The sequence below is a fragment of the Manacus candei genome, unplaced genomic scaffold (assembly GCF_025592945.1).
Source record: "Manacus candei isolate 608988 ecotype Guabito, Panama unplaced genomic scaffold, ASM2559294v1 h1tg000034l, whole genome shotgun sequence".
NCBI lineage: Eukaryota > Metazoa > Chordata > Aves > Passeriformes > Pipridae > Manacus > Manacus candei.
This window is the reverse complement of record NW_026138082.1, coordinates 1,748,838-1,772,051: the sequence shown is the minus strand read 5'-3', so window position 1 is coordinate 1,772,051 and position 23,214 is coordinate 1,748,838. Positions and strand designations below refer to the sequence as shown.

At 40.4% G+C, this 23,214-nt stretch overlaps 1 protein-coding gene across 10 annotated transcripts in view; it reads right to left on the bottom strand.

The window, feature by feature from the left end:
• MAP7 (microtubule associated protein 7) overlaps nucleotides 1–23,214 on the bottom strand; it is a 125,197-nt gene that overhangs the window by 82,537 nt on the left and 19,446 nt on the right. The window lies entirely within an intron of this gene.

The window sequence follows — 23,214 nt, the reverse complement described above, 5'->3', positions numbered from 1 at the left end:
ACTTCCTGCCAAAGGTAGTGGAGGATCCCACAAGGAATGGTGTGCTGCTTGGCCTTATACTAACAAATGGGGAAGGCCTTGTTATAGATGTGAAGGTCGGAGACAACCTTGGCTACAGTGACCATGAGATTGTGGAGTTCAGTACTGGGCAAGGAGGAAGCAGGGCAGGAAGTAAGATTACAACCATGGACTGCAGGAGGCTAACTTTAGCCTCTTCAGCAATTTTCTTTGAAGAATCCCATGGGAACTGGCCCTGCAGGGAAGAGGATCCAAGATCACTTCCGCCAGGCTCAAGAATGATGCATTCCAATGAGTAAAAAGTCATGCCAATGGGGGCAAGAGACCCACGTGGATGAATAAAGAACTGTCATTACACAAGCGCAAGCAGGTGTGATCAGGGTCATCTTCACAAACTTCAGCCACTTCATTTCAACAAATTTTTGGTGAGCTGGGACAGTGACAAGCATATGTTTCTCAAATACTGTGACAAGAGCTAATTTCTGCAGTGAAGAGGACAGTGTTCTGTCTTTCTAATCCTATCCTCCAAGTTACCTCTGAGGAGGAAAGCTCTGTCTGAGTGAAGAGATCATTGCCTATATCAACTGAACGAGACAAAATGGATTTCCCCAGATTAGCAGAGGATTGCCCTACACTGGCAGGCAAGGCTTCACCTTTAGGCAGATGAGCAGTAGGAAGACAAAATGCATCTCTACCCATACTCTGTACCCTAACTGACTTGACTCTCCAGGTGGGCCTTGTTACATTGCCTGTGAACCACCTATTGCTCTTCCCTTATGCCTATAAATGTCTCCATAATAAATTGGCCCATCAGTTGTTTATCGTACAGGTACAGATTTATTCAAATTTTTTCCTATTCTTTACCTATCAAAACAAAATAAGAATATTTTTAATTGTTTTCTTTCTGGTAAACAGGAAGCAATCACATTTATGGGGCTGAAGAGTCTCCTAGCAAGACATATGCTTCCACTGCAGATTCAATGACCTCATGAAATTATTTCAGTACATTAACAGAAAAAGCTTCTGAAAATCTGAACAAGCAGTCACTTCCTTCCTCCCCAGCAGTAATAATACAACCTAATTTTGTTTCTGTAGAAGCCAATATTCACTGTGCCATGAGAACAAGCAGAAGTCAGGGCTCCTTCACTGTTCTGTTGGCTTTGCTCCTGGCCCACTGTGTGAGCTCTGTCCTTCCAATTGCACACAAAAGGAGATGCCCTCACACTCTGGCGCTAGCATTTAAACATCAAAGAGAACAATTAAACAAAAGCATTGGTACTGAGAGCAGATCTCATGTTGAAAACACTCCCCCAACTCCAAAGAGCATTCGCTGAAAACAGCTAACTGCAATAGCTTAAGATCAAGACCAATATAAAGATCCCCTCTGCCCCTTTTGAAAGTTCAGTCACTTCCATGGCTATCCTGAAACAACTTGTGTAAGGCAAAGTATAGGCAGAAAGAGAGGACAGGGCAGGTAACTGCTTGGCAGTTGACAGATACCAGAAGTGCTCTGCGGTTCCCATTCCAGGAAGAGAAAACAAATACACATCTCTCTCCAAGTCCTCATGAGCCATTTGTAAGGAACAATGCCTGCACATGACCCAGGTAGTCCACCAAGACATTTCATTAGATGCTGAAGAAAGCCTTCTTTCTGCCCAACAGCGTGATCCAAAATGTGCAGATTAATTTTTATTTTTAACCCATAATTAATTACACATTTGATTACACAGTTTAAGCAAAGAAACTTTCTTCAACTATGCTGTTATGAGCCTTAGGATACTGATTTGGTTTCAAGTATTTCTAAGTGTAGTTTATATCAATGTACACATTTAGACTTCAGTTAGGCCTATATCCACAGAATTCTTTTTTTTATTTATTTTTTTTAAATCAGCTAATTTGATTAATAATATGGTTATGGGGTAATTTACTTGAGTGTGAGATTTGCTTCCCTTGTACCCAGTGTCCTAGAAGAGGAGAGAACTTAAGAGTTATTCCACACATTTATGTACCTAAGCAATGATGTGTGATATACTCTTCAGTAGGAGGCTGTCAGGAGAGTCATGGCTTCCACTGTTGAGCAAAAATAGGCAAGTTTCAGTTACAAGTAGTTAGCATTAAGCAGCAGTATACGTAGGTTTCCTTAAGAAGAAAACAAGGGTAGAATCGAGAAGCTTGAAGTGCCATAATTTGCAGTTAAGTAGTGTCAAAAAAGGAAATTATTTATGTTTATTGCTATCATTTTGGAGCTCCAACAAATGCAGGCTACAGCAGACGAAGTTGGTTTCCCTAGGATTTTATTACTGGAAAGACATGGAAATTTCAGCTAACAGTTCTAGGGTAGGCCATTTTCCTCAGGAAGTGCACTCCTTTTCCAAAATAATCTTTTAGTGTAGTGTCAAAGTGCTACACATGTAACTGCTGTACAGTATCTGTGCTATGCAGGTACCCTTTAGAAACAATACCCATTCACTTTTGTTGTAAGCACATCTGCATTTACAAGTGACTACACACCTACACATCTTTTCTGTGAGAACAGCCAGGAATTGCACCTTTGCTGCTGGTGCACCTTTTCTCCCAGATATTTCCCCCTTTCTCCTAGCAAACAAAAGTCGGTGGAAGGAACAGTCTCTTCCGCATTTAGTTAAGCTGTATGTTTGGCAACTCTTTGAAGAAACAGCTCAGGACAAAGGAATTTGGTGAACAGATTTAAAAACCAGAGCCACACTATCAAACACAGCAATTACTGAACAGTGAATAGAGCCTGAATAACTGTGTAGCAGTTAAGTATCTGATTCAGTGGCAGAGTAGGAAGCTTCATTACTCCCCAAAGTGTTACTTGAGGCAGTTTCTAGACTGCAGCCAAATCCTAGTCTTAAAGCAGCAGCCTCATTAGCACGTTAAAGTACTTGCCAAAAAAAACCCCCAAACCAAAAACAAACTCAAACCCAAAAAAGAAACAAACAAAACAAAACAAAGAAATGCCAAAACAACTTCCCCCCACAAAACAAAAACAAACAAAAAATCCCCAAAACCCACCAAAAAACCCAAAAAGACCCACCCCAAAAACCCGAAAAAAGCCTCTCAAGGTAGCCAATAATTTTTGGGACCAGTTCACTGTTAAATAGTGCAGACTTCAGAGACCACACATGAAAGAACTGAGTGTACCACTTTACTTTTTTTGTGATACCCTCTCTAAGGCACAGGCTAACTGTATCAGTCACTTCTAGCTTTTGTGTTGCAAAGTGCTGACTTTATACATACTGGATGACATCCACAATCCATCATTTAAGCATTTCTGTCACCCTCTCTCTCTCTGCATCATGATGCATCGCTTGCAATAAAATAAATGCAGTACAGTTGAATCCAGTGCCAGGTCCGCACAGCATAAGCAGTGCAGCAAATTGATGGTATGGATGCAAAACAACCTGGACATTTACTGCCAACAGCATAAGAACAAACCCAAGGAATCTGGACTCAGTCCAGCATAGTCTCTCCAGTTCTCGTAAACGCTGCTTTGATCTTTGGGAAATGGTGAAGCACAAGTCAGATGAGCTGGTGGCACACAAATAGACACTACTCCAAGTAAACAGACAGTGCAAGCTTCTGGGAAGCTCAAGTAAACATTTCAATAAAGCAATATGAAGTGTGAAAAACCAAGATTTCAGGAACAAAAAATAGAATTAAAGTAGAAATAACTCTTCTTCATAATGTCTCTCTTCCCTGTGCCAGACACTGTTGACCTATCTTCCCATCAAATCCTATGGAGCCCTGTTCTCTGATGAGTAGCAGGCTGGGTACTTCAGGACTGAAGCCCTTTGTTTTTCCACACAAGTAATACCAGGCTGTGCTGGAGCAGCATTGCCTGCAGTCCTGCCAGCATGCTTCAGCCCTGACTGAGGGGAGAGATGATTCAAACCATTTTACAAGTGTCCTGCTCTAAACTCTCTTTCTGCAAGCTGCCTCATTGGTCTACTAAATCCCCACTTGCCAAGAAAAGGTTTTTAAAAAGTAACTACTCCACTGCAAAATTATAAAACTTTTTATAGCTATATTTTGAGACATGACTGAATGTGACAGCAGGATGTACAGACACACCATTAATTCAGAAGATAAACAGATCTGGGATTCAAAGGCCGATGAGAAACCTGCACCAATTTTTTCAAGGTAGCTTGAGGTACTACAGCTATACCTGACCTTGGAAGCTTTCTCATTCTTTGAAATCAATTTGAAATCAATCTTTCAAGCAAGAATTAGACACTAATTGTTTACATGCAAAACATGGTTCAGCTCAATAAAGTCAGAGAGATCCAGACAGGGCAATAAGTGCTTTCAGTTCGTTGCCAAGAGAAAAAGATAAGTGTTTTGAGCCTGAGTTAGATTCACTACTTTATCAATTTCCTTTGCTCCAGAAGAATTACAACAAGGACAAAGTTTCAACTCCTATTCAGAGAGGGCTTCATTAAAAGACCTTTGAAAGAAGTTTTAAAAGCTATGGGAAAGGACCACACATGAAGTCTAGCTTTTCAGCGCTGACAAACAGAAGTACTTAAGTCCTTTAATAGGTGGGCTCAACTGATACCATGGGACATCTTTCCAGTTATGACAGCTGATTAGAAAATTCAGTGTCCATGTACTTGTAGAATTAACTACAGTAGCAATAGCCTAGCAGGGGTTTTTCCCCACTCCCTTAGAAGGAAAGTACTTAAAAGAGCAGTAAGAGGATCTAGAGCCATTGTCTGCAAGGTTTGTGTTTCATTCTGCCAAAGCTTGTGATGCAATCAATAGTGTAACCTCTTCCCGCGCTCCAGATGGCATTAATAATCTGCCCACATCTGTATTTGTTTAAAGATCTTAGGGGAAAAAAATGGCACCCTGTGTCCCCCATAGATAAGTGTTCTTACTTTGTTTACCTGGGGGTACTCAGCAAACCATTCTGGCAGGCAATCTCCACTGCCATCGGCTTGGCCACCAGCACCTCAGCACACACAGCTTTCGGCTCTACTGGCACATGAAGGGTAGGGCTCAGTGCACCACATGCTACGCAAGAGGCCCATTAAAACAGCCCTACTCTGCAAGCAGCAGTGTCTGAGCAGCTCTGACCAGCTACAACCCATGCTAGCCCGGCCCAACCAGGTCACAGAGTACAGCACCGCGTAACAGCAGAAAAGGCACAACTGCCAATTAACATAAGCCTCGACGCTTCGCTTACTCAGCAGCGAGTTGTATTCGACACAAATTAGCTTCTCTTTCAGTACAAAGTCCCAATTAATCTTGAAGGCATGCAGGACACCAACGGACCCCTGATTTTCCTAATTTTATTTTTCTCCCTTTAAAAACCAAAGCATAAAACATAATCCAACACTGTACTACTTTACAGCAGCAAAAAAATAAAGGTACTTGGAATGCAGCTTTAGCATTTATAATTGCACAGCAGTGTGTTATATAACAGGAAAGCCAGATCTCGTTGGATTTTCCCATTTAAAGGTCCCAGAGTGCAATAGAGAGCAAAGGTTTAAGCATATGCGCACAGTGATTTCACAACATCTTTTAATACCTGCAAGTAGTAAAAACTTCTCCAACGTGTGCAAGCAAAACATTTTGTTAAAAAAAAAAAAGTGACATATACCTCACAAACATATATGTTATACTATATATTAAATCCTTATGGAGTATAAATTAGAACAACATTAAGTATACAGAACATTCAAGCAAAAGGTCAATCAAGTACGTTTCACAAAAGAAAGGGAGAAAACCCTGTGCAGAGAATGGGAAGTAGGTGCACTGTTGCTCAGTCACAAGTAATTAGAGCCTCTTTGGCTGGCTGTTTTTCCACAGAATAATATTCAGTAATCCCTACACAGCATGAAGTATTTGAGTCAGATGGGAAAGCTCTCATTATAATCACTACTGTCGGGATGTTCTGCAAAAACAAGTTCCCCCTCCCCAGAGAGGGAAACAGATACCGTGCTTGTAAATGTTACTAGACACTGTATTTTTTCTGTAAGTCACAAGAATTTTCATGTGAAAAGGCAGTCTTTGCAGCACACATCTCAGAATGACTGTTCATCAATAACTGGTTGTCTAATAGCCAGTCTCAGAAGACACTTGCTTTAAAATTAAAAAAAAGCCTTCCTCAATTGAAGAGTATGCCTCTGTATTTACAAATACACGGTCATGCCTTCTGGAGAGAAACTTTTTATGAGGGCATGCAGTGACAGGACTGGGGGAATTAGCTTCAAATTGAAAGAGAGTAAGTTTAGATTAGATGTTTGAAGGAAATTGCTCACTGTGAAGTTGATGAGGCACTGGAAGAGGTTGCCCAGAGAAGTTGCGGACATCCCATCCCCAGAATTGTTCAAGGCCACTTTGGATGGGCCCTGAGCAACCTGGTCTAGTGAGTGGCATCCCTGCCCACAGCAGAGGGGTTGATCTTTAAGGTCCCTTCCAACTGAAGCCATTCTATGATTCTCTTGACTTTCGTGAGTCTCTTTCACTCCCAGCCTCCTATCTTGGTGTACTTTCACACTACTCCAGTCTACCAAAGTGAGCTCAGGCTGGATATTCTTTGAAGGGTTGAGAAAGAGGAAGGTAAGTCTTTAAAAAAACAGTAGATGTCTCCCCCTCCTCCCAGACACACATTAGAACAGGTTCTGTAACCATGGAGAAAAATTCAAAATCTTATTTGAATTATAGCTGTTGGATCCTGCTTACTTCACAGAACATCCCATTTATTAGCATGCAGTAACTGTACCAACCCAGTTTGTTATACGAAATATCTTGGCTCATTTTAAGAACTGATAAAACAGATGTTACTAACATTACAAATACAAAAGTGAGCCCTCTCATCAAGTTGCTCCCTATCTTGTTTCTTTCTAAGCTATGTTAGCTCACATCATTTCAAGAGCAGAGGTCTGCTTATGTGACTCACTGGATGCAGTGTTTCAAACCACACCCCCAGGAGCCACAAAAAGGGCAAAACACAAGAGTGATTGGTAAGCAGGAGGGTAACCTCTCTTAACAGAGACGCCTTTCTGAAAGCTTCTGGGAACTTACCAGTCAAGTTTACAAACCCAGATTGCTGTTTCCCCTACTTAAAAAGCAAAGCAAAGCAAAACAAAACAAAAACAACCACTCCCTCAAAACAAAACAAACAAAAAAAAACCCCAAAAAACAAACAAAACAACACCAAAACCAAACAAACAACCAACCCAACAAAAACCAAAAACAAAACCCCAAACCAAACAGAAAAACACCACCACCCAACCCCCTCGCCAGAAACAAAGAATGCAAATCACATCTTAAAGTACCTCTGCCCAAGAACTCCACTGAAAGCTGGCCTGCAGACTTCCACATCAGGAAACCTTCTTGCCTTGATTTATAGGGGAAAAAAAAAAAAGCTACAGTCCCACCATCTGGGACTAGATTAGTGATAAGAGCTTGCTACTGGCAATTATCTTGATATTTTCAAAAAGAAATCCTAGGACAAATTTAAGAAAACTCCAAAATCAGAGTCTGGAGTATCAAGAGAAGGACCATAACAGCAGCACTTCCTCAAAGAGTAAGCTAAATCTTCACTGAGATAAGAGTTCCATTAAAGGAAACAGCTAGTAGCAGCAAAACAGACTCAACTCCTGTTTACAGAGCAATAGCAGGGCCTGTTTGCAGAGCTAAGATGAACATAAATCACCTCTACAAACCTTGGGGTCAGGAGCCTGTTCAGAACTCCAACATCATCGTAATCATGGAGATGCTGTCGTCACTTCTCAGGAAGGGAAGAATCAAACCATCATACTGTCACCTTAAATATTTCAATCTAGGAACATTGTTCATTATGCAGATGCCACAAACAGGATGGCAACTAAACAAAATCCTAACAGAAAACAGAGGCATCTGTAAGCGTCACTGTGGTGTGAGCAGCACAGTCTGCACTGTACAGCTTTCCTGAATCAGTTATTGACTACAAAGATTTAAGTCAAACACGCTGTAGTGAAAAGCCAGGCTACTCTGCATACAGCCTGCAGTGACACTGAGCATCTGAGACACGGTATACAGCAGCAATTCAGATAACTCACAGGGACGGTGAGGTTCACAGAAACTCCCTGGACGCAAACTGTAACAGTTGTGTTTCTTAACCTTGAGAATAGCCTGGTGAAGAAAAATACAGGCACAAAAGTATATACATACATTATGGAATAATTCAGAAAAAGCAGATTGGAAGTGTAAGAACATACCAAAACACTGATAACCCAGGCACAACAAGCACAAACTGCTTGGTCTGCAGCCTGGTTTTATTGCCAATACCTCACTCAGCAGCTGGTTGTTGCTGTCCTTTTCTGGTTTACAGATGGCAACTGCCATCTGCTTTTTTCTTTACCTCTTATTTCGCAGTTCAGACTGCAAGTAAATACACCATCAACAAAGTTAAATGGCTAGAGAAGGCTGTGTTTTTAAAAAAACAACAGGACAAAACCTACTTTTTCCTTCCTTTGCTGCAGGGAATAAGAGAGTGAGGTAAACATGTTTTCATTTTTCTAGTGAGAGGGAATGCACATGAAATGTGAAAGTAGCATTGTCTAGAATTTGTATGGACTGCATCTCCAAGATGGGGTGCACATTCCTCAAGGAAAGCACTGTTACAATTAAGAAGGAATGACAGGCAAGAAGATTCATCAGTTTGTTTTCCATCACGCTGCCTCTGCTGGACTCAGAAGTATAAGCCAAACTCCACTGTGCAAACTCTACTGACATGATGCCTCTGTGTCTTCAAAAACAGCTCAGACATGTTTGATGTGATTCATGGTGTCCTAGCATACAAGCCAAAATTTAGCACTGTAATTTTCATCAGTGCATTTAGTCAGCATGCAGGCAATGAGGAAACTAACTTTGAAAAAAGGAAAAAACCAAAGCTGGAACTGGCTGTGTGAAAGAATGACTTCTCGTGTCAAGGGCGGGTAACTGGATAAACCTGCATTTCCAAAATAGCTTTCTGAAAAGCTTTCTGAAACAGAATTGAGAAACAAGATAGCTTTGTATACTAAGATACAACAGTATGAATCAAGTTCTGTCAGCAGTTCTATAATAAGCCTTGCCTGCACAGGAGTTTAAAATGAAGATGAAAAATATCTGGAATTCAAGAATGAAAAAAAAACCAAGCCACTTCAGCACAGTTAACAATATGTTTTAGGGTACTATGAGATTTTAGGTCCAGGATCTTTCACTGGACTTTCAACTAGTCAGACTGCCTCTGCCTAAAACATCAGCACTACAATCATATTTCCAGCAATTAAATCAGAACTCCAGCGTCCTACAGAAAAGTTAATTTTGAAAGTGTTGCTTCCTCACTCCTTCTCTTTATTGACTCCCAGTAAAAACACGATAAAAATTCTTCTTAATGTTTTCTGTGTCATCCAGTATCCTCAGATCTTTCAGGGAACATCCCTGTTCTTGATACAGAAAGAGTGCACTTTTTCAGCACAGCATACCATGCAATAGGAGGCGGCCATGGCACTAGGTTGCAGCAGAGTTCCTCTGAAGACAAAATTCCACCAGCTGGAGTATTTCCTGGCTGCAGGGGTCTGTAGTGGCACCAGCCTCTTTACACAACCCTCCACTGCTAAACAAAAAGACAGCAGCAGATCACAGAAAAGATCTGTGAGTGTTGTGCCTGGTATACCAGACTGTGGAAGGACTGTTGGTCCTACATCAGCTTCAGATGTAAGAGGAAGACCCAGAAGAGCACTGACTGTGAAAATAAATAAATAAACAAATAAACCTCCATGTGAAGGACTAGGCCACTTAGTAGGCACAACTGGAGGTTGTGGTATTAAACAAGAGAAATAAAGACTGATTGCTGACTGAGGTCGTCAGCAACCAAACTACAAATTCAGTCTCTAAGCACAGCAAGTCCCTTCTGGGATTTCCAGTACCCTGACCATTTCTCCTGGGTTGTTGAGGTTTTTGGATAACTCAGAACAAGAGGCAAAGAGTCAGTTTGCCAAGGAGTTGACTGTAAATCTAGCTTCCAACACACACTGTTGAAGATCACTTACTGAGATGAGGGAGCAGTTGTGAATCCACAAGTATGGCTTCTAACAGGAAACCCCTGCATTCCCTGAAGCCAGCAGTATAGACACTAGCACCAGAAAAGAAAGTGTGCTTCAGTTAACTGAATTTTTATTCCTAAGTGACAGGCATCAACTGGAAGATTTCTGTGATTTGGAATCTCTGCTCCTGGCCACATCTTACAGTCTCAGCAGATACCTGTGCTTGATTTGCGCCAACTTGTAATTCCAAACCTAGTTTCCTCTTGCTGACAACTGCACAGATAAACTCTATAAATTAGACATAAACTAAAATCTGAAGAACTATAGCTAGTCCTTAAGAAAAAATTATCTTTCCTCTTCGGATCAGAAGAGCTTCAACAGATCTGAAACAACTAGATGATAATCTATTTCCCCACAATTAACAGAAGGGAACAAAAACTTCAACAGAGAATCTTGTGCCATTGAAGCTACAGAAGGCACTATTCTAATTCAAAACAACTGAAGAGTTCCCCAGCACAAACACACACAGAGTACACCTACAGGTCCGTGTCAGTACTGACAGAGCAGTACAGCTTTCCACTTGTACAGCCTGCCCCCAAACCCTTGTCTCCTCCACTAGTACAGGGGCACAACTACTTTCTGGAGAAACCTGCATCTGGGTTAAGCTACAGTGACCTGCCTACTGGAAGTTTGTTTAATCTAGCCATAATCAGCAAGTTAATCATTTAAAGGAGAAAGTGAAGCTAACATTCAAGTGCTTCTCCTCTGAAACTGCTAGTACAAAACCAGAATTTATACAATCTGCATGCTATCCCTAGTCGTTCCTACCTTGGACTAAGCAGTTATGCTACATCTATACATACAGATCACTAAGATGGGGTTTGAGACAATTTGGCTATTCAATGGCTGTCATAGTCAAACCTATAAATCAGTGAGTGTTTTGTGTAGAATTTGGTACATGTGACTCCAGTCCACTGAAAAAGAAAAGTATTTTACTTCATGCAATGAGAAAGTCCAAGTGTTAGAATAGTCCCTAATTTAATTTCTGATGTTTCATCTGCATTTTTATTTGCTTATCAAACATTGCCCCATAGCCTCCTTCACCTTCATTATATAGATCCGATCCACAGATATCAGTGTCTATTCATACCACGCTTCAACTCAGTGCAGCTAAAACTCATATGTATGAGTTTCAAGCAGTGCTTGGCTGCAAAAACAGTGCACTATGAGATGCACTTTCAGTGAGTGAAGGCAGTTCATTAAAGCAAATTGCATCAATCATTGTGGTACTTGTTCTTCTGGCACATTACTGTTGTGGCCTATGGTTGTGTAGACTAGATTAAATAATACCTTAGCATGTCTCACAAAACAAACAAAAAACCCCACAAACACAAATCACTTCTGAGGAGACCTCTGATAATAATACAGGGCTATTCTGAAGTACTTTCATTTAGAACTCTCAATTCCCATATACCAGAAAATCAAGATCTCCAGTTGTAAAGTACAGACTGAATTTACGGAAGCAGGAAAAAAATTAAAAAGGCACAAAAATTACTCTTATTAGGTAGATGAGTAACCAAAGAATGTACATATGTGAGTTTGGGCAGGAAGAAAAATTATGTACTCCCACTGATTGAGCTGAGCCCGATATTATGTAGAGCTCCATTGTCACTTGCTTACAGCCAGAAGCAATGCTCTAGGCCAGTACTCATTGATTTCTCTGGAGTTCAATATGACAAGCAAAAGGTTCTCTCCTAAAAATAAAGCCAGACTTTTACATACCTGGATACAAAGCCAATTTAGGATACAGCAGTTTCTGAGCAAGCTTGAAAACAGCAGCAAGAGTGCTGAGACTTACCAAACGACAATCACAATAATATCAGGGGATCTAACTGCAACATATTTCTTTTAAAAATACATGCTTAGCTATTGCCTCAATTTTCCACTGCAAAATAAAAACACAGTACTACGCAGGCGTGAGCAATGCAGTACAACAGGGCACAGAAGTCCATTTCTTCTTGCTGTCAACTTATTCCAAAGGCCTGTTACTGTATAAACCCTTTCAAAAGAGTACTATTTGCGTATTTTCAGGGGAAAAAAGAATACAACAAGACCTCAGAGAATTTAAAGATTCTTGGAAAGATCGACCACTTTCCAGGTTTCTCTCCCTCCCATAAGAAATGATCATAAACTTACATTCTCTCTGCATGTATTTTCCACACTGTAAGAACTGTATACCAAATTCAAGGTTTTTAAAGTCGCAACTTTTACAGTGGTAATAGCAAAGAAGGAAGAAACTCCACTGCTTGCTATCAATTTTCATGAGTGGTGTTTCTTATACAAGGCTTTCTTGAGAGTTATCCAAAATAAATCGAACTACAATCTTTTTGCAACTTCAACAAGTATTCTGTCCTGCAAGTACAGTAGCCAAATACTACATCCTGTTCTCACAAGGACAGCTCTGCTGAACACTATTTTATCATTTAGATCTTGGTTGAAATAAACCTGTTTACTTAAAAAAGTTACTTTGCAAAATTCAGTCTTTCCTTAAATGGGACTATCCCTCAGTTTACATGCCAAGTTAAACTGAATTTGCTTTAACAAATAATTTAAAGACTGCTAACATTGTACTTTTTTTGACTTTTGCCATCGACATACTCAATGTCAGGTAAGCTCCCTGAGCACATGAATAAACTACAGGCTGTTTCCCCCTCAAAAAAGTCAACAAAATATCTGAACACTATCCTCCAGAATCATCAGTGGAAGCCTCTTCTCATATAACTGAACTAGAAGTGTAAGATGATTCTTACCCAGCACAGATAAGCGCTGTCAGTAATCCCAGCACACACTTTGATGAACAGACTGTGTTACAACACAGGCCAAGTCCTCAGACCTGGGACTTTCACTTTGAAAGCCAGAGGGACTGAACAAATCAGATTTGCTCCACTGGTCTCCAGATATATTCCGTGCTATCCCCCAGACTTTCAGCATAGTCTCTTTGCTGTACTGCTAGTAGATTACTTAATATTAGGATCTCTTCGTGTCATTATTACAAATGGGATGTTTCCTGCTACCTAGCACCTACAGCTATGAATGGAGAAACTCTATAAATGAGACAGCTTTGCAGTAGTTTCCTGAAAAAAACACAACTTCCTTCTTTACCCAAAGAGCTGCAAAGTAGGCAATGAATACAGGGCTTTTCTAGGAATGTACCTTCCAGATACTTTGAGAGTTGCTTTTAAACAAATGTCCAGAAAAATCACAGATACTTTTAGACCCCCTCTTCTCCTGGCCTTGGCTAGCAGAAAGAAAGAGGAAGTGCAGAGAAACACTAGAAGAGCTCACTGGAAGGTGCAGGATGACAAATCACAATGCCCAGGTTCTCAGCCCTACCCCTTTACACAACCAGCACTGTAATGGGAATTGGTACCTTTCCTTCCTTCCACCTACTCTTTCTCCTCACTTTGCCTCAAATGCAGATGGGCAAGATAAGGCTACCAACTGTCATGAAAACCTCCAGTACTTGATTTTGGTGAGCCAGTTCATCAGCCTTTGACAATTGCTCACTGTTCTGCCCCAAACAAGGAGGTCAGCCTACTGACTAGCATCAAGAGGCATCATTGAGACAACCACCATCCCAGGCAGTTTTGCTGGTTTAAAGTGTGGTGGAAGCCAGAGACCAAGCTGTCATTCTGGATCCCGCCTGAAGCACAGACTCTGCAGCGTGGGATAAAATTACACTTCCACACCCCATGCAATACCTGTTTTGTAAGTATCCAGTTTCAGTTTCCAGGACTATCAGTTTAATGTCCTTGAAGATGCCAAGTTCCCTTTTCTTTCAGGTATCTTAAGCTTGCATTTGGGTATAGACGCACAGCAACAAAACAATAACTGAACTAAAAGTTGGAAAATCAGAGTTTAAAAAGAAATATATATTTCCCTAATAGGTGCAGAACATAGAGACTAAGCACATAAACAGCTGTGTTAGAAGAAATCTCTCTCAAGTCTCTGGAGGAATAAACCCTACATCTGAAATGAGCAGTACATACAAACATTACCATCCATGCAACAGTGGTAAAACCTGCTGGTGATCACTGACATCACTGCCATTCACCAAAAGACTGAAAAAAGCACTTCTCTTGTTTTCAAGATGACAAAGAATCAGTGTTACTATTCATAAAACCAGGGCATAAATGTCTAGCTTTGTATTAGCAATACCCACTCCACAGATTAGAGGTACACTCCCTTGATCAGTTTTAAATAAACAGGAAGGTGAAGGATTCCATTGTTAAGTCAGTTCAGACTTTTCATTGATTTGTTATAAATGTCATAACTATTTCAGTTATTAAGTATTCAAATCCATAATCCAGAAGCATGAGTATTACTTTTCTAGCCTCTTCAAAGGACAGTTTTAGAAACACATTATCAACAATCTGAGAAGGTCTTTCTCCTAAGAGGAAGGAGAGGAGGCATCACCTAAAAATTTCATAGAATTGAATTTTAAGACTATATCCAAGGTGCACAAAATGAACAGGAGCAGACGAAAGAAATCATGAGGCAAATTGAATTGTTTGTGCCTGAATTCAAAGAATGGCTGAGGCTGAAGTTCACACAGAGAGGATGGATACCTGTAATTAAACACTAGTTTACTCAGCCCTATCTTTGTGATTTACATACAGAACCATTTTCATACTGTTATAAGTAAAATCGGCACTAGGCTCAAATATCGTAGTAAAAAGTTTTATTATAGATTTATATAAAAATCAAATAAGCAAAACAGCGCTGGGTGTCTTAGTGAGCTTTCCTTGCTCATCTAAGGCACACTTCAATAATTTTCAGTCTGCCTTTTATAGGTTTGGAGCTGCTTATCTCCTTTAAAATCCCCTCCTTTGTTCATCAGGTTTATCTGCGCAGGCTCTGTTCTTGTTGCCAAGAGGCTTTACGCATGCGTATCTTGTTGCTAGGAGACAAGCTCGGCTCTGTTCACTTCATCCTTTTGATGTAGTCAGCTTTTTCTGCGCATGTGCTGTCTTGCCACTGGAAGAGAGTTCTGTTCTCTTTTTCAGTTCTTTTTCTTCTTACATAACATAACAAAATATCACTAATTATGGTAACATAACATTATGGTTTGTGTGATATATATAAATAATTGTGATTCGTGAAGCAAATGGGTGACTACATTAAAAACAGACTAAATAGATTCTAAAACTTAACTACACCCCCACAATGAAACAAAACAGACCCTCTCAAGGTCAAAAGGCCTAAACCTTCTCACTATCCTAAGGATGAAATATAGTACAACTTTAAGTCTTTAGGCGCCTACTCGTCCAAGAGTACATGAATTAGGACTGGCTGCAGAGATAGCTCTTTTAACCTTAGCTGTAAATATAATGGAACTTTAAATCTTTAGGCGCCTGTTCATCTAAGAATACATGAACTATGACTAGTTGTAGAGATAACTCTCAGCTTCAGTTATGAGAAAACTTCTCATTAAACATTTTGCCAAAAACTCACAGAATATACAGGTATATGATACAATCAATATGCATGAGGTAGTCAAGACAAACACCAAATGAAATTATTATTTGGAACTTATAGAAACTTGGGACTTTGTTTATCGCAACTCGTAATTACAATGTTGCAAATATAATTTGATAAGCAAATTATCTCTCCTTTGGTCTTTATTGGCTATTACAATTTCCCCCTCTTCTATTTATCATTAATTTGCTTATCAAACCTTATTACAGCTTCTCGGGCTGCACTCAAGGTAGGAAATGGTTCAGCTTTAGATGTTTCTTCGCTCGATTCGGAATATGGCTGTCTCATTACCATAAGTTGTACTGTTTCAATCCTACCTTTAACAAAAGTTACAAATTTATTCAAAATACAAGGACCAAATGTCAAAGTAATTAACAACATTATTAGGGGGCCTATTAGGGTAGAAATTAAAGTAGTTAACCAGGGTGATTTGTGAAACCATGATTCAAACCAGTTTTGTTGAGTCTCTCTTTCTCTTTTCCTTTGAAGAATTCCTTCACGTAATTTAGTCATAGATTCACGAACTACCCCTGAATGATCTGCATAAAAGCAACATTCTTCTCCTAATGCAACACATAGCCCCCCTTGTTGTAAGAATAATAAGTCTAATCCTCTCCTATTCTGTAGGACTACTTCAGAAAGTGAAGTAAGAGACTTCTCTAAGTATGATATTGATTTTTCGATTCTCACTAAGTCTTCATCAACTGCTGCTCTTAGAGATGTAATCCCTTTATTTTGTTCAATGAGGGATGCAATTCCTGTTGCCGTTCCCGCCGCTCCCAGCCCAAGGAGCATGGCGATAGTTATGGCAGTAAATGGTTCCCTCTTTTGTATCCTGTGTTTATTATCATCCCATTGGTCAAGAACCAATTCCTTCGAATGATAAAGAATTCGGGGTATTATTGTTATTTGAACACAAAAGTCTTTATTTTCATTAAATATTCGTAAAGACAAGCAGGGAGTGACCCCCGTCTTGGAGCATATCCACCATCCTTCTTTGCTAGGTATAACCCATTTCTTGGTTTTATCAAGTTTCTTGAGGGTATAGCTGCATAAGTTTCTTTTCGTTGGAGGTACATTTCCTATGCACACTCCTTGTCCTCTCACCTGCTGGAGAGTGATTCCTATTTGTTTTTCCCCCCAATTACATTGCGTAGGGTTGCCCTGATTGGATATCGTAACTGAGGTGTTCAGAGCTATCCCCTCATAGAATGGAGGTTTGATGTCATAACACAACCAACAGGAGTTAGTTAAGTTAGAGTCGGTGTGGTTAAGTGTGTTATAGGCCGCTTGCATCAATTTTAACAACGGTTCTGTTTTCTCATGTACCTTAGTGTAGGTTGAGATTCTACTAGAGTCATTAAAACTTACAGTCGGGGCAGTTGAAACTGTGGAGGTGTGTCTTTTTCTACTCTCTTTCTGATTCAAATTATCCTCTTTTCTCTTTATTACTTTATTGGGTCCTACTGCCAGAGGGCGGTGGGTGATTTCTTGTTTTTTTATGAATATTAGCCCTCCCCTGTCTGTGCCAGCTTCCCAGTATCTGATTCCCCAAGTTCTTCCTATCAACCATCCTGGGTCTTCTGGTTGCAGTACCTGGATGGTAATATACTTACAATCGCTATACCTCTTCGATCCTCTAGACAAAACAAATTGTGAAGGTTTACAGCCAGGTGGTCCCCATGTTGTCGTTAGATATTTATCTTGAGAATTAGGGGTCCAGGCGGAAGCAATAGTGGCACAGTCCCAGTGTGCACAATAATATTGATCAGGGTAGTTACAATATCCTTTCCCTGGATTAGATGCAGGACAGAGATAATAAGGTTTCAAATTTGAACAATGTGGTACAGGAGCTATTTGACACAGTGTAGCAGAGAAACTGGGAGATCCTACAGTAAGATTAGTCCTAACTGTTTTTAGATCACTCCATCTGTTCAGAGTCCACTTGTACGGCCGATGTGGGCTTTCCCTGCTTGGGGAAAGCTGCCACAAAAATACTACAATCCATATATAATTTCCCATATCTGTTCTCCACTGTATTATTGCTCTGCCTCCTCCGTCTACTCCTTTGCTGGGAGCAACGGGGTTCTATATCTTCTCGGCAGCAGTCAATATTCTTCAGGAGAATATGGGCTCTTGATAGGTTCTTGTGACCTTTTCCTTTATTTCTCTAGATCCATATGTTTTCTAAAAGTTGGTTGGTTGTGAACTCTGTTTTCTAGGCAATTTTAACGGCACACTGTTCTAGAGTTTTGTACCAAAATTAGAAAATATTTTATCATGGACTTCCCAGTTCTCTGGTACCAACTACTCCTATCTACAGAATAACTTATCAATTTCTAAACATTCAGTTTCTCATCAGAAGCAACAAAGAACTCTCGGCAATTCGTACGATGGGTGTCCTGCCTACTGCTGTACAATATCACTCTATACCATATAATGTACATTTACAACTGACCCAGCTCCGGGGTCTTGAAACTGGGTGTTTTATACAGGGTATCTTCTGTGCAGGTCTTTCTGGCAAAGTAATTTCAGTCTCAAGATCACAACAATGAGGAAAAGTTTTACCTTTTTCAGCAATTTGGTATATCCACTTTCCCCAGCCTGGTAGAGGATTAGCCCACTTATCAATGTCTATACCGAACCCTTATTAAGGTTAGGTCTCGAGGTACTTCAGACCAGGAGTATAGGCTGGGCTGGGTCCCAGTCTCGTTCAGGGTTATTCATTTACCAGTCCAGTTTTTCTGAACGTCATTCGGAGATTCCCAGGCTGAGGAGTTACAGTCCATTCAGGAGTGTTGACTGGCCCCTTAACCCGAGATGCGTGAGTCCATCCTCTTTCAGCGGTACGAATGGCTGTATCTGTGGTAAGAAGAACAACAAAGGGTCCTTCCCAACGAGGCGTTAATGAAGACTCTTTCCATGTTTTAATTAATACCCTGTCTCCAGGTTGAATTCTGTGTATTGCCATATCCAACGGGGGTCTCTGAGTTACTAATCCTTTTTTCCTCAATTCCTGTCTCCTTTTCATTAACTCAATTATATATTCCCTCAAGAGGGTATCTTCCACCTTGGGATTTTCAATCGGGATTCCAAAATCATATGGCATCCCATACAGCATTTCAAATGGTGAGATTCCTGTGTCGGTACGTGGTTGGGTCCGTATATATAATAAGGCCAATGGCAAACACTTTACCCAATTCATTTTAGTTTCTATCATTAATTTAGTCAATTGCTTCTTTATTTCTCCATTCATTCTTTCTACTTTACCAGAGCTCTGTGGATGCCAAGGAGTATGGTACTCCCATTTGGTTCCAAAAAGTTCTGTTGTTTCTTTAATTATTTTAGAAGTAAAGTGTGGTCCCCTGTCCGAATCTACTATTGCCACAGCACCATACCTTGGAATAATTTCTTCTAATAAAATCTTAATCACTGTTTTGGCTGTACATCGGGCTACCGGAAAGGCTTCTACAAAGTGGGTGAGATGGTCCACTAACACCAGTAGGTGGCGATACCTGCCTACTTTAGGTAATTCAGTAAAATCTGTCTGTACTTTCTCAAAAGGTCTCTTAGCTATTTCTCGTCCCCCTTGTACTCGTTCTCTCAATTGCCTTTTGTTTACCCTCTGACAGGTTAAACACCCTTCTAAAATTTTCTTTGCTATTCCATAAACTCCCACACAGGCAAACTTGTTTTCAAACTGATCCACTAATGCCTGTATTCCCCAGTGGGTTGTCTCATGTAATTTCTTCATTATTCTCTGAGCAAGCCCTTTTGGAAGTACTTCTCGACCATCTGCTAATAACCATTTATTATTTTCTTCTTTCGCTCCAGATTGCTGCAGTTTCTTTTTCTCTTGATCACTAAAACTTTTCAGGACATTTCTATCTTCTGGTTCTGAACTTGCCATTACTAATAAAGCTGCTTTCTTTGCTTCCTCATCTGCTAAATTGTTGCCCCTAACAGTAGCTTTTAACCCTTTCTGATGCCCTTTAATATGTACTATTGCAATCTGCTTTGGCTTTCTCAAAGCTTTTAAGATTTCTCGTATTAGAGTTTCATGAACAAGTCCTTTACCCTGGGTATTAATCAATCCTCTCTCTTCCCATATCTTGCCGAAGGTGTGAACTACTCCAAATGCATACTTAGAGTCTGTGAAGATAGTGCCTGCTTTTCCATCTAATAATTGTAACGCTCTCAACAGTGCATATAACTCACAAGCTTGGGCTGACCATGTCTTATCTAAGGGTCCAGATTCTCTGACCTGAAAATTTTCTCCATCTATCACTGCATATCCTGACTTTCGATTCCCATTAACCACCCTAGAAGAACCATCGATGTATATTTTCTCTCCCGAACTCAGTTCTTCTTCTTCTAAATCCTCCCTAATCTTTGTTTGAAGATTTATTACCTGTAAACAGTCATGTCCTAGATCTTCTTTAGGTTCTCCATATAAAAATTGAGCTGGATTTTGCACATGTGTCATCTCTAACTCCAGATCCGGGGAGTGCAATAGGATACTTTCATATTTTAATAGTCGACTATCAGTCAACCATTTCTCAGCCCTCTGTTGTAATACTCCTCTTATATTATGGGGAGTAAATACTTTTAATTTTCCTCCAAAAGTCACCTTTATAGCTTCTTCAACTAACAGAGCTGTAGCAACTACACATTGCAAACAGGTGGGCCAACCTCTACTTACTGGATCCAGCAATTTTGAATAGTACCCTACCGGTTTCCTCTGTCCGGCCCAGGTCTGGGTTAGGACTCCATATGCTGTACCATTTTCTGTATTTACAAATAGATAAAAAGGTTTCCGATTGTCTGGCAGACTTAACACAGGTGCATTTACTAAATCCTCCTTCAATTTTTCTAAGTGCTGTTCATCCTCATCACTCCACTTTACTAGCCCCTCCTTGGTTAATTTTTCATACAAAAATTTGACTTTACTACTGTAATTTTCAATCCATTGCCTACAATACCCAAATAGGCCCAGAAGTTGTCTAACCTGTCTTTTGCTCCTGGGTACAGATAGTGACAGAATTCCATTTACTCGATCAGGATCTAATTTCTTATGTCCCTTGCTCAACCAATGTCCTAAATACTTAACTTCTTCCTCTGTAAATTGCAATTTGGACTTTGACACTTTCAAACCTTTTAAACTTAAGAAATTCAGAAGTCTAATGCTTTCATCTCTGACATCTTCTAACTTTTCTCCGGCAACTAACAAATCATCAACATATTGAATCAAAACCGTACCCTGGCGAGGTTCAAAAGACTCTAATAATTGTCCTAAGGCTTGTCCAAACAAATTAGGGGATTCTGTAAATCCCTGAGGTAGAACAGTCCATCTAAGTTGTTGTTTCCTATGTGAGTCAGGATCTTCCCATTCAAAAGCAAAATAGTCTCTACTCTCTTCTTTCAGAGGACAAGTCCAAAATGCATCTTTCAGGTCGATCACACTATACCACTTATGGTCAGGTGAGAGTTGGTTTAGTAAAGTATAAGGATTAGCGACTACAGGGTACCGGGTAATTGTCCGTTTGTTTACTTCCCTTAAATCCTGCACCAGACGATATGATCCGTCAGATTTCCTTACCGGCAAAATGGGAGTATTATGAGGTGACTTACATGGTTCTAATAATCCTTGTGTTAAAAGTCTTTCTATGGTCGGTTTAAGTCCAACTCTTCCTTTATATGGGATGGGATATTGTTTCACTCTTATTGGTTCTTCTGGATTTCGAATTGAGACCTCAAATGGTTTTATATCTAGCTTTCCCACAGAATCAGGAGTAAACCACACCTCAGGATTTATTTTTTTTTCGTCCTCCGCCGTAAGGGCATATATTTGGACTTGTAATTTTTGATCTTTCACTTCTAAATTTATTCCCAATTCTATTATTAAATCTCTCCCTAACAGATTATACTCAGCCTCAGGAACTAATAGAAATGTTCCTAATGCATATTTATTCTGGGCTTCTATTTCCACATCTTTTATGAGGGGCACCTTAAATGGTTCTCCCTTGGCCCCTACAACTTGGATTGTGTCTGAGGAAGTCGTGCAACCCCAAGGTAACTTTTGAACTGTCGATCTTTCTGCCCCTGAATCCACTAGGAACTCAAGTTCTTGTTGCTGGGGACCTATTTTAAGTTTTATCAAGGGCTCTGTATTCTTCTGGGTCCCCAGCAAATAGAGCCCCTGACTCCCCTATTCCTCTTGGTAAATCTGTTCATCTTGCAATCTCTTCCTGCAATTTCTTTTTATGTGTCCTTTCTGCCCACAGTAGTAACACTCTATTTCACTTAAGTCTAACTGCACACGTTCTCTAAAGGGTTCACGTTTATTAGGTCCACAAGGGGTCTTCCGTCTCCGTTCTCTATCCCCTCTTTGTCCTCCTTTTATAGCTGCCACTAAAATTCTTGTCTGCTTCCTCTGCATTTCTTCTTGTCTTTTCTGCCTTTCTTCCTCTCTCTTCTGTAATTTTTCCTGTCTCTCCTCTCGTTCCTTTTGACTCTCTTCCTCCCTCCGCACATATACTTTCTGCGCAATCCTCAACAATTCATCCATTTCCTTACACTGCCAATCATCTATGTCTTCCAGCTTCTTTTTAATATCTGCCCATGCTCCACTCACAAACCGCATCTTAAGCACTTGCTGTCCCATTCCATCACCTGGATCCATACCAGAATAAAGCTGGAAAGTCCTTCTAAGTCTCTCTAACCATTCAGTTGGGCTTTCCTCTTTCCTTTGATATTCACTGAAAGCCTTTGTAACATTCTGCCCTCTAGGGACAGATTCCTTTATCCCCTCGACAATTATTTCTCTCAGATCATTCATATTTCTTCTATGATTTGGCTCATTATGGTTCCAATTAGGGTTTTCTAAAGGCCATTTAACATCTGCAGCTGGACCCTGCCGGTGCCTTTGATCCCAACCTTTCATTCCCGCTTTTCTAATCATTCCCCGTTCTTCCACAGTAAATAATATTCCTAAAATTGACTGTATTTCCTCCCAAGTATATATATTAGGACCTAAAAACTGGTCAAACCTCTCAGCCACTCCCAAAGGATCCTCTAAGAGATTTCCCATCTCTTTCTTAAATGCTCTAACATCTCCTGAATTCAAGGGAACTGATATAAACCCTATCCTATCCCCTTGATTTCTTCCTCCCCCCATTGTAGTCTCTCTTAAGGGGTACAACTGTGACGTGTTCGTGGATAAAGAGACTATTCCTGAAGAACAATGCTCTGTTTGCATGGACTGTGGAGTCATTGGGGATATTATGTTAGGACTCTGTGTTTCAGGAGCTGCTGACTGCTGCGCTTCCTGAGGGGGGGGTGGATAGGGTGTTTGCTGATTTCTCACTCCAGCAGCCACTGACAGGGTGGCTCCCTCAGTTTCAATAGGGGAGAGGGATGATTTTGCTGGAGCTGTGGGAGTGAATACACTCTTGTGATCATTCTGAATTACAGCACCATACGGAGGTGACCCCCTGGGCATAGGCCAAGGCAGGACATATGGGGGGGGTATTTTTTGAAACTCTTTTAGGTCATAAGCCGTCTTCTGTCCTTTCTCTTCACTTAACGGGGAGAGAGAGATTCTAGTATCCACTTC